The sequence below is a fragment of the Takifugu flavidus genome, chromosome 1 (assembly GCF_003711565.1).
Source record: "Takifugu flavidus isolate HTHZ2018 chromosome 1, ASM371156v2, whole genome shotgun sequence".
NCBI classification, from domain to species: domain Eukaryota; kingdom Metazoa; phylum Chordata; class Actinopteri; order Tetraodontiformes; family Tetraodontidae; genus Takifugu; species Takifugu flavidus.
Genome location: NC_079520.1, coordinates 21,808,355 through 21,823,091, shown reverse-complemented (window position 1 = coordinate 21,823,091; position 14,737 = coordinate 21,808,355). Strand labels below are relative to the sequence as shown.

The 14,737-nt window shown below is 36.6% G+C and overlaps 1 protein-coding gene and 1 long non-coding RNA gene across 2 annotated transcripts in view; one reads left to right on the top strand and one right to left on the bottom strand.

The window, feature by feature from the left end:
- Positions 1 to 14,737, top strand: part of reep3b (receptor accessory protein 3b) — a 269,693-nt gene that overhangs the window by 36,784 nt on the left and 218,172 nt on the right. The window lies entirely within an intron of this gene.
- The window catches only part of LOC130539435 (uncharacterized), a 92,213-nt gene that overhangs the window by 23,018 nt on the left and 54,458 nt on the right, over positions 1 to 14,737 (bottom strand). The gene's annotated exons all lie outside the window — the stretch shown is intronic.

Here is a 14,737-nt window from a genome sequence, read left to right as displayed (position 1 = left end):
GGTTGTTTAACTACTGTCTGAACAACTGAATGGCATTCAATTATGAGCACTATTATCAGGCTTGAGGTTAGGGCCCTGTCTAATTTACTCCTACTCTGTTGTCACAACATTAAGATCTCTAATCCCAACCCCCCTCATCATTCCAGCCACTCCTCCTCTGTTACCTAAACTACACGTGCTGGCATCTGGCAATAACACCTGATTATGATGAGTACACACACTCCTTGCCTAACAACTCTCCCATGAGATGAAAGCAGAGAGCAGATGATTTTCTGCTGTGGTGCTTTAACAGCATTAAAAGTGATGGAGTAGCTACAGTTTCCTATCACTGTGATACAGGGGAAACACAAGATACACCAGATCTTTAGTTAGGAGGTGTATATGCATGTCTATGTGTGTTCGTTTCTTCCAAATTTCTCTTAAAGATTTACATTTTAAAAAATAAAAAATAAATTTTGTTAATTACTTTAAAATTGGACCAAATTCTAAATTAAATTTATCCTTTCTGTGTAAAGGGTGACAATATATTATTTACGTAAATTATTTGGATTTTGCAACATCATAAAATCCTGCTAAATTTCCAGTGATCCAATTTGATCTTGAGTAAAATAGGCTATTAATGGTGTATCTGGAGGAGTGGCACCATTTTATCCAGTATGCTTTGTAATTATTTTCCTAGTGGAGAAGTAGCAAAAGATGAGGACAGAGAATCTTGTAATAAAAATAAATGTGTCTCTGAGAAAGACTTGATCAGGGGTTAAATGTAGGACAGAAGAACAAAGAGGATGATGAGGAGTGGTAGGCAGCAAAAGTTAGTGTGAAAAAAGACATGAGACCGTAAAAGTCAGAAAGGAGGAGAAATCATAACAGAGCAAATATCGGCACAGGAAGAACATGAAGAGAGAGTAACTGAAGGCTCTCTTTATGTATGATATGGTAGATAATAAATCCTTGTAAATGAACCATTATCCAATGTGTGTGTGTGTGTGTGTGTGTGTGTGTGTGTTTGTGTGTGTGTGTGTGTGTGTGTGTGTGTGACATACATAAAATAGCTGAATGTTTTGCTCCAGAGGTTATGAACTTTAAGCTGTACTTTGTCAGTGGGTCAGTCACTTGTAATGCTGATGAGAACATGGGGAAATTATGAATTTATAACTATTATTGAACAATTTATATAAATGTCAGAAATACACTCATAAATTGACTGAAAACCAGACAAAGGGTGTTTCCTTTTTCACCCACCACTGTTTGTGTGTAGTTGTTTGTATGGTTTCAGAAATGCACTTTAAGAGTCAGCTATGCATCTTCAGCGCTGAAAGTTAATTCCGATTCTTGGTCAGTAAACAAAATCACAGTACGTGCTACTAGTTTTTTGATCACCACTAGTTTTGTTTTTATAAGTAGTACAAAGTACAAAGACAGAGAGAGAGACACAGAGAGTAGTGCAGAAAGGCTTGAGTAGAAGAGCTAGATGAGAGGGTTGTATAAAACATGAAAGTTGCACAGAAAGGTACTATGTCATGGAAATATTCAGAAATATTCAATAATGTTATGGCCAGTGGTTACAAGAGAAACTCCAGCTCTAATGCTAATGGTATAGATCAAAGTACAGACAAATTAACACATTCCAGTAAGTGCTTATTTATTTCTGCATGTGTAGTAAGGGTTTCAGGGAATTTTCTTTTAGACTTTTCTGATTCCGATCACTTGGTCTTGGAGTTTGGTGGACATAAAATCTCAATCTCAGCATTACTCTCTCTCTCTCTCTTTTTCTCTCTCTCTTGTCGTGATAACTATAGAGGTTATTCTAGATGAGCCAAGGTATGAGGGACTGTCTTCTACAGCTGACTGGGTGTGATGACATTTCTATATTGAGGCATATTTACATACTGAAATAATCTCCCACTCTGCTTCTGTGATAGATGCAGTCTTATTCAAGTTTTAGATGACTGATATATTTAGACCTATATTTGTTCACATGCATTCTCATCAAATGATGTCAAATTTGACTTGAGATATATGGGTTCAATATCAACATTTTCTCCAATGCACACACAAACAAACAAACATGCATGCACAGACAAAAACGTGCCCACACACAAAGTTTATTTTTACTTTTGTCTTCGGCTTTAAGCAAAAATTATTTATATTTACAATTATGACACACAATCAGGCTTCATAAAATTATACATATTTCATATATTCTTATCATTTTAAAAAAAACCTCCCCTTTAACAGGCAGAAAGCTTGAGCAGGACCAAGCTCATGTAGGGGGACCATCCTGTTGATGGCCGGTTGGGTAGAGAGGGAGGAGAAGGGGGGAGGACAGGTAAAGGAGAGAATAGAATTTTTCTGACATAAAAACTGTGCGTCTTTATCAAGACATGGCTGCTGTTATGTCAGTATTTGATCCTCTGCTTTTAATTAAAACCAAACAGCACATACAAATTTACATGCAAACATTTTTATGAACCAAGAAACTCACATATCCCATGCTTTCTGTAGCATATTTTTAATTATTCTTCATTCCTTCATAATAATTACATTTGGTAGTGATGAATGAAGACATGTAATAAAGTAACACCCCCCCCCCCTCTATTGTTTCCTAATGACAGTACTCCTATCTAGTTGTATGACATCAAGGTCATTCATCTTCCTGACAACCCCCCCACACACACACACACTCCAACACACACAATAAATGCACATAAACTCACACATCTATTGTATCGTCGATTAAATTAAACTCAACATAAATCTGATCCTACATTTCAAAGAAGGTTAAAATTATTTTTTATAAGATTTATCAAGAAATCATGAAAGCATTGTTGAAGCTCTTGGAATACATTTTCAGTGAAGCTATGCTATCATGACTCCCATTTATCAGCCTTTAAACCTTAATGGGCACTTTATTTTCTGTATATGTTCAATGCAATGCAGCCGATCTCAATACTCAATACTTATTCTTACTTGATAATAATTTTTATTTTCCAAAAGTGCTCTTTGTGGTGAAATACATGAAGATATGAACTTGTAGAAAGAAAGCTCTATGTGCATGCTTCTTTAAGGCAGGTCCTTGAAGGGTTGCTATATATATATATATATATATATATAATATATATATATATATATATATAGCAAAATAAATAATAATAATGCAACACGTTTTTCTCACATTGACAAATTCACAAATTTAAAAGTCTCACTTCGACTGACCCTGGAGGTGCACATTTAAAATGAAAACAATGTGCAAAGTTGAAATGTGAGACATTAGTTATTGTTACAGGGGTGAATTATTTTAATGGACAGCCATATACTGCTGCAAAAATGCTTGTCTTTGATGAATGTGCTCATCATTTAATGGCTAAATTTCCCATGCTCACGGAGAGGAGATCGTGTGCTGGACTGCACCTAGGCCTCATGCCTCAACCTGACTGCTGCTAGTAAATTAAATAGCAATTAGCTGAGATCGTTTGTTAGGTTGTCTGACATCAGAGCGGCTTCTGGGATGTGCTGGAAGACAAATTGAGCGCTCCACAAGTACAATGTCAACAGGTGAAGATTAACTAGCTTTAATGATGCCATTTGCATAATGTCTTAAATGTCTTATTTCTATCTGTCTGTCATGGGTCTTCTCTATCTAAACTAAGTCAACAGTGAGGAAATCTTTAAACATTCTGTCTCATTGCTGCTCATAGGCACAGATGCTAAGCAAGATTTTAGTTTGTGATAATGCCATAATGCCAGGCAATATAATATGTTACATTATAACCAAAGATTGAGGATCAGTTATTTCTGAAGCAAAATGAAATTTCAGTGCTCCTATTTATCAAAAGAGATATCAGAAAATTATAATTATTATGTTGCAATGTGTTAAAATTGTTGTTGAAATAGTTCTGTATAAAGGTACACTAGAAAGTCTAGTCTGTGTTTTGCTTTGTTCAGATTTTTTTTCCATTAAATCTAGAAAAAAATTGCTCACAAATTTTTTGATCCATTTGTGAAACTTGCCAACATTAAACAAGAATTTCCTAAAATTCAATAATCTCACAAGAAACAGACAAAAACCTCTTTAAGAAATATTAGTATTTGATTTTCAAAAGAAATAATTGATTGCCTAGCACAAAACCATGATATGCTGTTAATTTAAGACAGTAAGTTCGCAAAGCTGTGGCTTTCAGTGTTGAATTTGTGGTTGCACTAGAAAAATACCTTTCAAAATTTAAATGACCAAGCCTCAGCCATTACCTGCTGAAAGGAAATGGGGATTATATGGCATTAAAATATTGTGTTTTGAGTGGATGTAATCTTCCTGCTTTCTGGTTATTAATGCAGCAATGCTTTAAGAGAACCTGTAGTACCAGAGAATCACTCTCATTCTGCTGAATACAGTCTGTAATGAAACATTACATGGCGATGAAATGCAGAAATGGCTGCATACTTTTGACCTTCTGTGCGTTCATAGCCTTCCATTAGCTTCTCGGCAACTCAGTCACATCGCGTCACCCAGTCACATCGAGTTATCATTCATACATTTGTGTAGACCTGATGAATATAAAGTCTTTATTGCCTTTGAAGGACATTAGCATTAATGTTTCCTGATGATAATATAAAGTCAAATGTCAATTGTGGAGCCCGGCTCAGTCTAATGACAAAAGCAGAGGAACACTTTAATGACTGAAAACCAATTAAATGTGACCTGCTGATTTCTGCCTGGTCCCTTGTGAAGATCCAGATATGATGGAGATGATAAATGAGCAGCACCACAATAAAAGATGTATTTAACCAACAGATTATGATCCCTGAAACATTATCATTATCATCATTATCACAAGTTAACATTGATGACATATATTCTGGAATCAGACAGTTGACTTTCTTTCACATCCACAGCAGACAGCATTGGCTATCAGATCTTGGTTTTATGAGTTTTATGATATGCAGTAAGGCACTGATCAAATAACTTTAGCATTAGGCTACACAGACAGACAGATGGATGGACAGACGGACGGACGGACGGACGGACGGACAGGCAGGCAGGCAGACAGGCAGGCAGGCAGGCAGACAGACAGACAGACAGACAGCCAGACAGACAGACAGACAGACAGACAGACAGACAGACAGACAGACAGACAGACAGACAGACAGACTGACTGACTGACTGACTGACTGACGGACTGACTGACGGACTGACTGACTGACTGCTGGTACACAGAAATGAAATGACCATGTAAAATATACAGTTTTCAGCATGAATAACAAATTAAGTTGAAAGTGTGTCTGTGTTGATGGTTGGTGTTAAAATCCTGATGTCCTCTTTCAAAAACTCAGAGTTGATCATTTCATGGAGTGTCACACAGACAGAGGCAAAAAGGTACGGTACATATTTCCTCTTTACTAAGTAATACTCATTCACATTTCTATGTGTGGGTTTCCAGTTTCCATGGCTTATTTCCTTACACTTTTCAGAGTCAGATTAATACAATTCTGGTATCATACATAAAGGCGTACCAGCATTAACCCAAAGACAACCAGATCTGCAAGATTTCCAGTGTTTAAATTTTACATTATTTTGAGGCATATTCTTTTATAATCTTGCATTGAACAACATTTAAGGCAAGAGTCATATTGAATTCTCAATCCATGCTGTAACAATATGCTAAAATAGTAACAGTGAGACTATGTAAATTGTCCATGTCCCTGTCAGTGTTACTTCAGCACCTTGACCCTTTTGATGATCATTTCAAATAACAGAAAAGGCTTTCTACAGCAATTTTACCAAGAAAAACACAAAACTCCCAGTCAAGATAAACAGAGTCTGTGCTCTGTGTGTGTATATGCATGTGCGCGTGTGAGCATGTGTGTGTGGTGGAAGAGCTCCATACTGTCAGCAGTTTTCTCCAGATTATTCCTTGATTGACATTTCATGTAATTGACAATGACATTTGAAATTTTCTTCTTTACAAGATGACCATTTTTATTGGGATGGTTCATTTTATATTAGAGTTTTATTTGTATTGTTCATTTTCTATATGACTTGATTAGTAACAGCCAAAAAGTTCACGTTATTATTTTATTTAAAATTATATCCCAGAGATCCAAATTAAACAAAAAAGCACTTTGAGTTTTCTTTAGTCTTGAATCTTTGTCACCACAGGAGCAACATAACAGACTTAATGATCACACATCTACCAACATCACACAGAATTGTCTGACTGGGGTTTGACAGTATAGTTTAATGTTTGGATCACAAAGGGATACCAGTCACAGAAATGTTGATTGATCTGGTGATTGGGGAGCCGGGCCCCTCCAGCAGCATGGTGCGGGTGGGCCTGTGCCTTCACACCATTAGGACTTGTCAGAGAGTTTTCTTTCCCTCCTCTTTTGCTCCTGTTCTTCTCTGTTTTTCATTTATCCCCCTGTCATTCCAGCATTGGCCTTATTCCTCATTTCTCTTGATACCTTCTCTCCTTAAATTGTTATTTTATATTTTATATCATCTGTCATCAATATATCTATATTTCTGTTCACTTGTTTTTTTTACACAATTAATTAACTGGGGTTGCAGTGCAGTTAGAATTAAAAAACACAACCTTTTCCTTCCTTCCTTCTGTTGTTTCCTCTGCTTATTGCCTCTAACCTTGACTATTTGATAGTTGACAATGATTTATGCCATGTAGGGCTGTCACTGGAACACTTTTATTGGTGTGTATTAAGTTTAGGTTTATAGTTGAGTAAAAGATGAGTTCTCAACTAGAGAGCTGTACTCTCTAGAAAATGAAAAGACTTTGTTCCTCCTGTATTTCCATTCATGCATTTTTGCCTCTCCCCATTCTCCTTTGCTTCCCCTCTCTTTGTTTCTCAATTCCATGCATCTGTTCTTTCCCTCTGTCCTACTCTCTCTTCTCTTGCAGTCTGCAAACATTTTTGCATCCGTGGGTGAGATGAGAGAAAAACAGGCCACATTCTCTGAGGAAGCCAAAACGCTTCCTCGTCTGAGTTTGCAGAGGCGGATGAGAAACATTCCTGAAAATGTGAAACATTCAGATGAGACTTAAGGCTGGGGATTTTTAAATGCTTTCAGTGTTCAGCACAAACTTTGGAGCTTTTGTGGTTATTGTCAGTGACTGCTCACACAACCAATACAATAGCATCATAGCATGAGACAGTGCAGTGTTGTAGCTCTTCGGTTATTAAATTCTTCACTGTGTTGAATGTTATCACTTAAAAATAATCCAACAGAAAGAGCACACAGGTGACAATCACTTATCAGAGCTTACCAGAGACCACCCACCCAATTCGATCATTATATCTAATGACAATTGCGTTAAATCACACACACACACACACACACACACACACACACACACACACACACACACACACACACACACACACACACACGCACACACACACACACACATTGGGTAATGGTTCATTTGTCTGTACTTTGATCTATACCAGCTTAGTTATTAAAGCATTAGAGCTGGAGTTTCTCTTGTAACCACTGGCCATAACATTATTAAATATTTCTGAATATTTCCATGACATAGTACCTTTCTGTGCAACTTCCATGTTTTATACAACCCTCTCATCTGGCTCTTCTACTCAAGCCTTTCTGCACTACTCTCTGTGTCTCTCTCTCTGTCTTTGTACTTTGTACTACTTATTAAAACAAAACTAGTGGTGATCAAAAAACTAGTAGCACATACTGTGATTTTGTTTACTGACCAAGAATCGGAATTAACTTTCAGCGCTGAAGATGCAAAGCTGACTCTTAAAGTGCATTTCTGAAACCATACAAACAACTACACACAAACAGTGGTGGGTGAAAAAGGAAACACCCTTTGTCTGGTTTTCAGTCAATTTATGAGTGTATTTCTGACATTTATATAAATTGTTCAATAATAGTTATAAATTCATAATTTCCCCATGTTCTCATCAGCATTACAAGTGACCGACCTACTGACAAAGTACAGCTTAAAGTTCATAACCTCTGGAGCAAAACATTCAGCTATTTTATGTACGTCACACACACACACACACACACACACACACACACACACACACACACACACAACACACACACACACACACACACACGCACGCACACACACACACACACACACACACACACACACGTCCTTGTATCGCTATATTTGTGAGGACTTTCATAAGAACAATACATTCCTCAGTTCTTATCTCTAGAATCACATCTAACTCCCCAGTCTAATCCTGACCCTGGACCTAACCCTAACTTAAACCTAATTCTAACTGCAACATTAAAACCACATCTTAACTGTCAAACGGTTGTGAGAACCAGCCAAAATATCCTCACCTAACAAAAATGTCTTCAATTTGCAAGAAAGCAGATTTTGTTACTCAATATGTAGCTTGTACAAGAAAACACAATAGACAGAGAGAACGACATACACACAGACAGGCACACACACACACACAGCCCCACACACCCACCCACGTGCACACGCTCACACGCAAATGCGCGCACACGCACACACACGCACACACAGACTATTTTTTGATCTTGTAAAGTCCCTCAGTGGGCAGATTCAGCCGGCAAACAGGAAACTAAAAACACACTTCCCACTGTCTCTCATGTGAACCATACATATACAGCTATGTGTGTGTGTGTGTGTGTGTGTATCTATATGTATATATATATAATACCATTATCCTCATTAATAATAATGATGATGATAATAAAAATAGTAATTATTCATATTATGTGTTTATTGGAATCTCCACAATTACATATGACAGAAATCTGCCTTCAGTAGACCTTATACAAAGAGGTTAAAAGAATCCCACTGTAAAGGATTTGTCTTCCACGTACTCTGGACAGTTCATTTGTACTGATGTTTATGCTTCAGCACATCTTAATGACGCTAAACGATACTTTCTGTGAAAAATGTGTTTTCTCTCATTTTAACGTTTCAAATTTTACCTCCTGGTAGCTTGAGCTCTTGCACACATTTAACCAGCAGTTAAATAGACCGAGCTGTTATTGACAGGCTTTATTGACTAGTGCATTGATTAATGTAAAGGGTGTGTGTTTGAATTAACACTCTGAAGCTATTTAAGCAGTTGTACCATTAGTCACACCTTATGCTAAATTTAAAGACACGGAAATGCCAGGCTTGTAACGAAGAATTGATGGTATACTGTGTCCTGCTTTTACTTCCATCACTATTGTATAGATATGAAAAGAGAGATAATGAACATGAAGCTTCAATTTAATTAAAAATATTGAATTCATAGGACAAGAAAAACTAGTGGAACCATAACTAAATGAGTTGTCAGACTGAAATCCCCCTCCCCCCCAAAAGCTTTGTTTTAAATTTGGCGTTTCTCTGACACTGGCACAAAATCTGTGATTGTTAAGTGGTCCAAATCAATGTTTAAATATGGATGGGTTCTGGTTTTTCCTTGGCAGTTTCTACCTCTCACAGGTGACATGATGAGGGCATGTATTGAATGTGGTTGGGGGGACAATAGGCAGACAGCAGGAGGCACACCTTCATATGAGGAATTGTCTAGTTTATTCATTGTTCTGCCAGAATCTTGTTGTCAAGAGGTCCTTTCAGATATTGCTCTGGATCAGTTTTCTTTTTATGATGTTTAAATTTGTCTGTTGGAGATTATTTAGGTATTTATTTGCCTCTTCTACAAGCACTTCCAACTGATCTGAATTAAATTTCATTTTGTGTTTTGCTCTTAGTGTACATTTGCCATTAAAGCAACAAGCACAAGCCTACAAAATTTTACCATGAGCACACAATTTAGCGCTCCTTATCGTGCATCTTAGTAAATCAGGCACCAAGATAATGCACTAAATAAATTTTTGACAAAAATGGAGTAATTTATCAATAATAATTTTGATTATGGTAACATTTCTGCTTTAATAGGGGTCTTTTTGGACAAAACAGTGTGTGTGTGTGTGCCCATGCTCTTGTGCTCGTGCGTGCATGTGTTTGTGTGCCTGTCTGTATGTCACTCTGTCTATATGTTGATTCTACAATTAGGTAATATAATCAGAAAGTTGTAAACATTTAAATAGGACATCAACGTTACTGTGACATGCTGCGAAAAGAAAGGGAAAGTCCATGTACTGTTCATTACAGTATGTTGGATGCATTACTATTACACAAATACAGTCTGCGTCAATAATATGTTTCAAAGAGACAATAAAACTTCATCATTTTGATTTAGGATCACAAATTATGAGCTCTAATTTTATCAGTTCACATTAGGTAGGCATGAGTACTGTTCAGGCACCAAAATAGAAAGATCATTTATATAAAATTCAAATACAACTTAACATCCGGAGGAACACAACAAACAGCACCCATATGTGGAATGTTGGCTTGAAATGCCCATATATGTGGAACTCAATCTAATTGAAGTTGTTCACTGTTCCTTATATGAAGCCATATTTACATGGCAAGGCAAGTTGGAAAAGTGTGAGTTAACGTTTGATTACACATCAAACATTACATTTAAAGTGCAAGGTGACTGATGCAATGTCTTCAGTGAAACTATTCACTAAAACAAATTTCCTTATTGGGACATAAAACAGAAATAACAGCAGCAAATGCTTGAGTTTGTTCTGGGTTTAAACTTTGCACAAAATTCAATCTTGGTCCTAGGTTTACATTTATGATTCTATAATTTTCTATGTTTTCTATATTTGCTGTGCCATTTACAGTTCCAATTGCTACTCTTGGGTTTTGTCTATTGTTACAATTTTAGTGAAATATGTTCCTTTGCTTGATTGGAGCCTAACCTCAAAGTGAGAGTGAATGTTTAATATACTCTGCGATGGGCTGGGAACCTGTCTAGATTATATTTCTGCCTCATGTGGTGGCAGGTGGGATAGACTCCAGCACCCCATGCAACCCATATTAGGTACAAATGTAGTAGACTGAAGACAGATGGTAATAATTGTGTCTGAAATCACTCCCATAACTCCTATATAGGTTTCTGGATGAATTATACTTTAGATTTAGTAAAACCAGTTCATGTATCCTCTCTGTCCTACTGTATCCAGAATATAGAATTACCGGGTAAGGTAACAGGTAATTTTGCTGCCAGCTTTTGGCTGATCACCTTAAAATTATTTTATCCTTCAGGTGTGTTTACTTTGTGTTATTTAGTGTTCTTGGTTCAGGTGTTGAGAACAATCTCTAGAATCATAGAAAACTAGCCAGAGATTGTGCATAAGTGATACAGTCATCAGAGCATCTTTAAGGAAGAATAGTATTTGCATATAATAAGTAAGGTAAAACACTGATTCAGTGTCTGAAATCCAATAAAAGCCATCAATGATACATTACATAAAAGAATATGTTGAAAAAGAATAAACTTTCTTCCTTTGTGACTCAGATTAGAAATTATGTTTTCAAGATGATCCACTATGTGGAAAAAACAGCAAATGTTTCCTTTTTGTTTTCTGCAGACACATTTAGCATCTCATCAGTTATCCTTGTGTCTAAGATATAATGTTTAAGTGAATCACAGCAAATGCATATACTGCATGTGTAAAGCCTTGAGATTTTAAAAACTGCTGCTCATCCCTTTTTTATAGGGCTGCAAATATTAGGCACTCTTTCTAACATCACAACAGACAATTATCTTTTTTTTCTAAATCATGAATCGGTCATAATTGACCTCTTGCTATTTGACATGGCCATTATAACTTAAAATGTGAGACATGAAAGTTGATTGAAATACTTTGATATGGGTCCAAGAAGGAGGAGAAGAAAAGATAAGAGAGGCCAAAGAAATGGATGAAAGTAAAGCTGCAGGAAGCACTTATATAGTGATGCTCTGTTCCTGGGAAGAACAGAGCAAAATGACCTTGAGTATGCCACTTGGTTGCATGTTCCTGCAGAAACTCAGACAAGACTCTTTTGTGGCATGAAGGCTTGTGTCAACAGGTGGGGCTCAGAACACAGCAAAGCACCATGAAGCTCATCTGAAATTTGCCCAAAGTGACAGGAGTGTCTCAGCAGTTCATAGATGATAAAGTTATTGATTGTGTACACCCACATGTTCCCCAAATCTGATCACAGGCAACACCATTATACGAACGACCAGAAGCTGATGGATGCCTCAATCAAGTTTGAGGAGGAGGTTCACAAGGAGACCATCCATTGTTTCATTAGGCGCATGCCCAGATCTTGGCTGGAGTACATACACGCATGAAGAGGCCATGTACACTTCTCAACCATACAATGAGGATATTCCAAGTAGTTGAATCGACCTGCGAGATTTTTTTGTGAGTGTAACCAAATCAGCCAACACACCTACACCAGTGAGTATTTTGCATTCTGTATCAGTCTAATGGAGATAGAAAATACTATGCATAATCTGAACATATTTTTTTTTTAAAACTCCCCCAAATTGATAGATATACAATAAATACATACATGGGATTCATCTAGAGATTAATATATTTAAGATAGATTAATATATTTTAAAAAATGTAATAAAACATTACACCTAATTTTTGGAACGTAAAAAGTGAGCCATACAGTGCTACAAATTCAGGACTGTTAGTAGTGTTTAGGTTTTTTGAAGTGGTACTTTCACTTTCTCTTTGTGGCCAGATAGAACAGAGAACAATTGGAGTCAAATGCACACGTACACACATACAGCTGTTTGGTCAACATGAACACAAAATGTTCTCTTGTATAATTTTTTATTTGAAGTAGATAAATCATATTTATCAGTAAATATAAATAGGTTGTGACATGACAGTGGTTTCTTAATATAGACATTCAGCCACCTCTGTAAAGTTTCAAAGCTGTGAGTGTACAGTCATCATCCCCATCCACCTCTGTTGAAACACTGCAATGGGCTGCTGTGGTCTGTCAGATCTGACATCACACTGTTCCATATTCCACTGGATATTCCAGTGGTATTTACTAGATCTACTTGTCCTGTGGTGATACATTTATTACTGATCAGACACAAATATGTTGATATCCAATACAAAAAATTAACTGGAAAAAATACGTGTATAATAGTGGGTTACAATGAAACAAAGTTGGGTACCAGGGTTGTACCCTGCTCATCTCAAACTACCCTGATGAGGAATGGAAGAATCATCTATTCATCCATAATCTATCATAATATGTAATTATCTAAACCTAGAATAATTATAATAGATACATTTTCCATTGTTCTCATTTCCTTTATACACACACTCACTTTGTAAGGACTTAAGCAGTCATCGTATCCAGCCCCTGACATTGACAGGGGCAAGCCATCTTTTACTATTTAAGATTCTTTACATTACAAGTCTGCATTCCCACTCACATTCAAACACTTTTGGTGGAGACTAACATACAGGATGCCAGTTACTTATGAGAAATAATTACCATTGTTACATACATTCACGGAAGATGCAGTGAACAAAATGAAAGTTCAGCATGTTGCTCACAAACACTTTGATGCATCCATCATATCATTGAAGCACCCAACATACCTAAGCCCCAAGTCCCAAACCATACAAAAGTAACTGACTGCATAAGTATGATGGGTGTGGTTAGTGTGTTTACAGTTTGCTGCTAACTAACTTGGTTGTTTAGCTTGTATTGTATTAGGGTTGCAGGAAAAGGATGCATTAGTAACACATACTCTTAGTAACATATCTTCTGAGTCTGACTTACTACACAATCAGTATAATCAATATATGCATATGTGTGATAGCTGGGATGAGGACAACAACACAGTTAACTAACTTAACGATTGTGCAAATGCCTGTAATCACCATTACACATGAGTTTAACAAGAAGTATTTTTATTAGCTGAACAACATTTCACAGGTTTACATTTAAATCAGCCCCGGGCTGCTCATGGGAACGTTCTAAATTTGAAATAGAGCACACTGAGAAATGATTTTGGTCATTATATTCTCTTTTAAAAAAATAAATAAGACAGAGATACAGAGAAAGAGAAAAGAAATTGTCAGTTCCTCAAAAGACCACATGAGGTCACTAAAATTTTCTTTAAAGATAGATATTTTTCTTTACAAAAGCATTTGGATAGTTCAAACCACCTTAAACAATTTTACATTTTAAAATTTGGCGGTCATTCAAGTACTGTTTCATTTACCTATTGTATGAAAAGATGTGGCAGTGACCAATCACATTCAATTCAAACGTTTAAAATAACTTCCAAATAATGTTTGAATAAATCTGTATTTACACTTGGTAGTTACCATTATCTTCTTATTTCAATCGTGGGTTTCAAGATTTATTTCATAAAACTAAAATTGTAACATTTAACAAAAGTCATTACATGTAAGATGATAATCTAATGTTAAGTGAAGTATAATTTCAATGTTTTCTTAAACTCCAAATGAATTGAGATTTAAAAAAAAACTAACAACCTCTGGAACTTTTTTTTCCATTTATGCAGATTTATAGACCACTGCGACGTTCACATTTTGTTCCTTTGTTTGTCTTGCATGACTACCGCCGCCCCGGTGAGTAAATTTATCTGTTGCGGAGAAATTTTTCTTTCCTATACTGCGCACAGTCACATTAGCCTGAGAAGTTTCCGAGGTCTACGAGAGGTGCGTTACACCCCCCCCCCCCCCACCCCCAACGCGCGCGCGCGCACACACACACACACACACACACACAGACTTTTTCTTTGGTGTTCGTCACTTTCCGATTATGATAACACCGGAACTAAATATGGGGGGTGT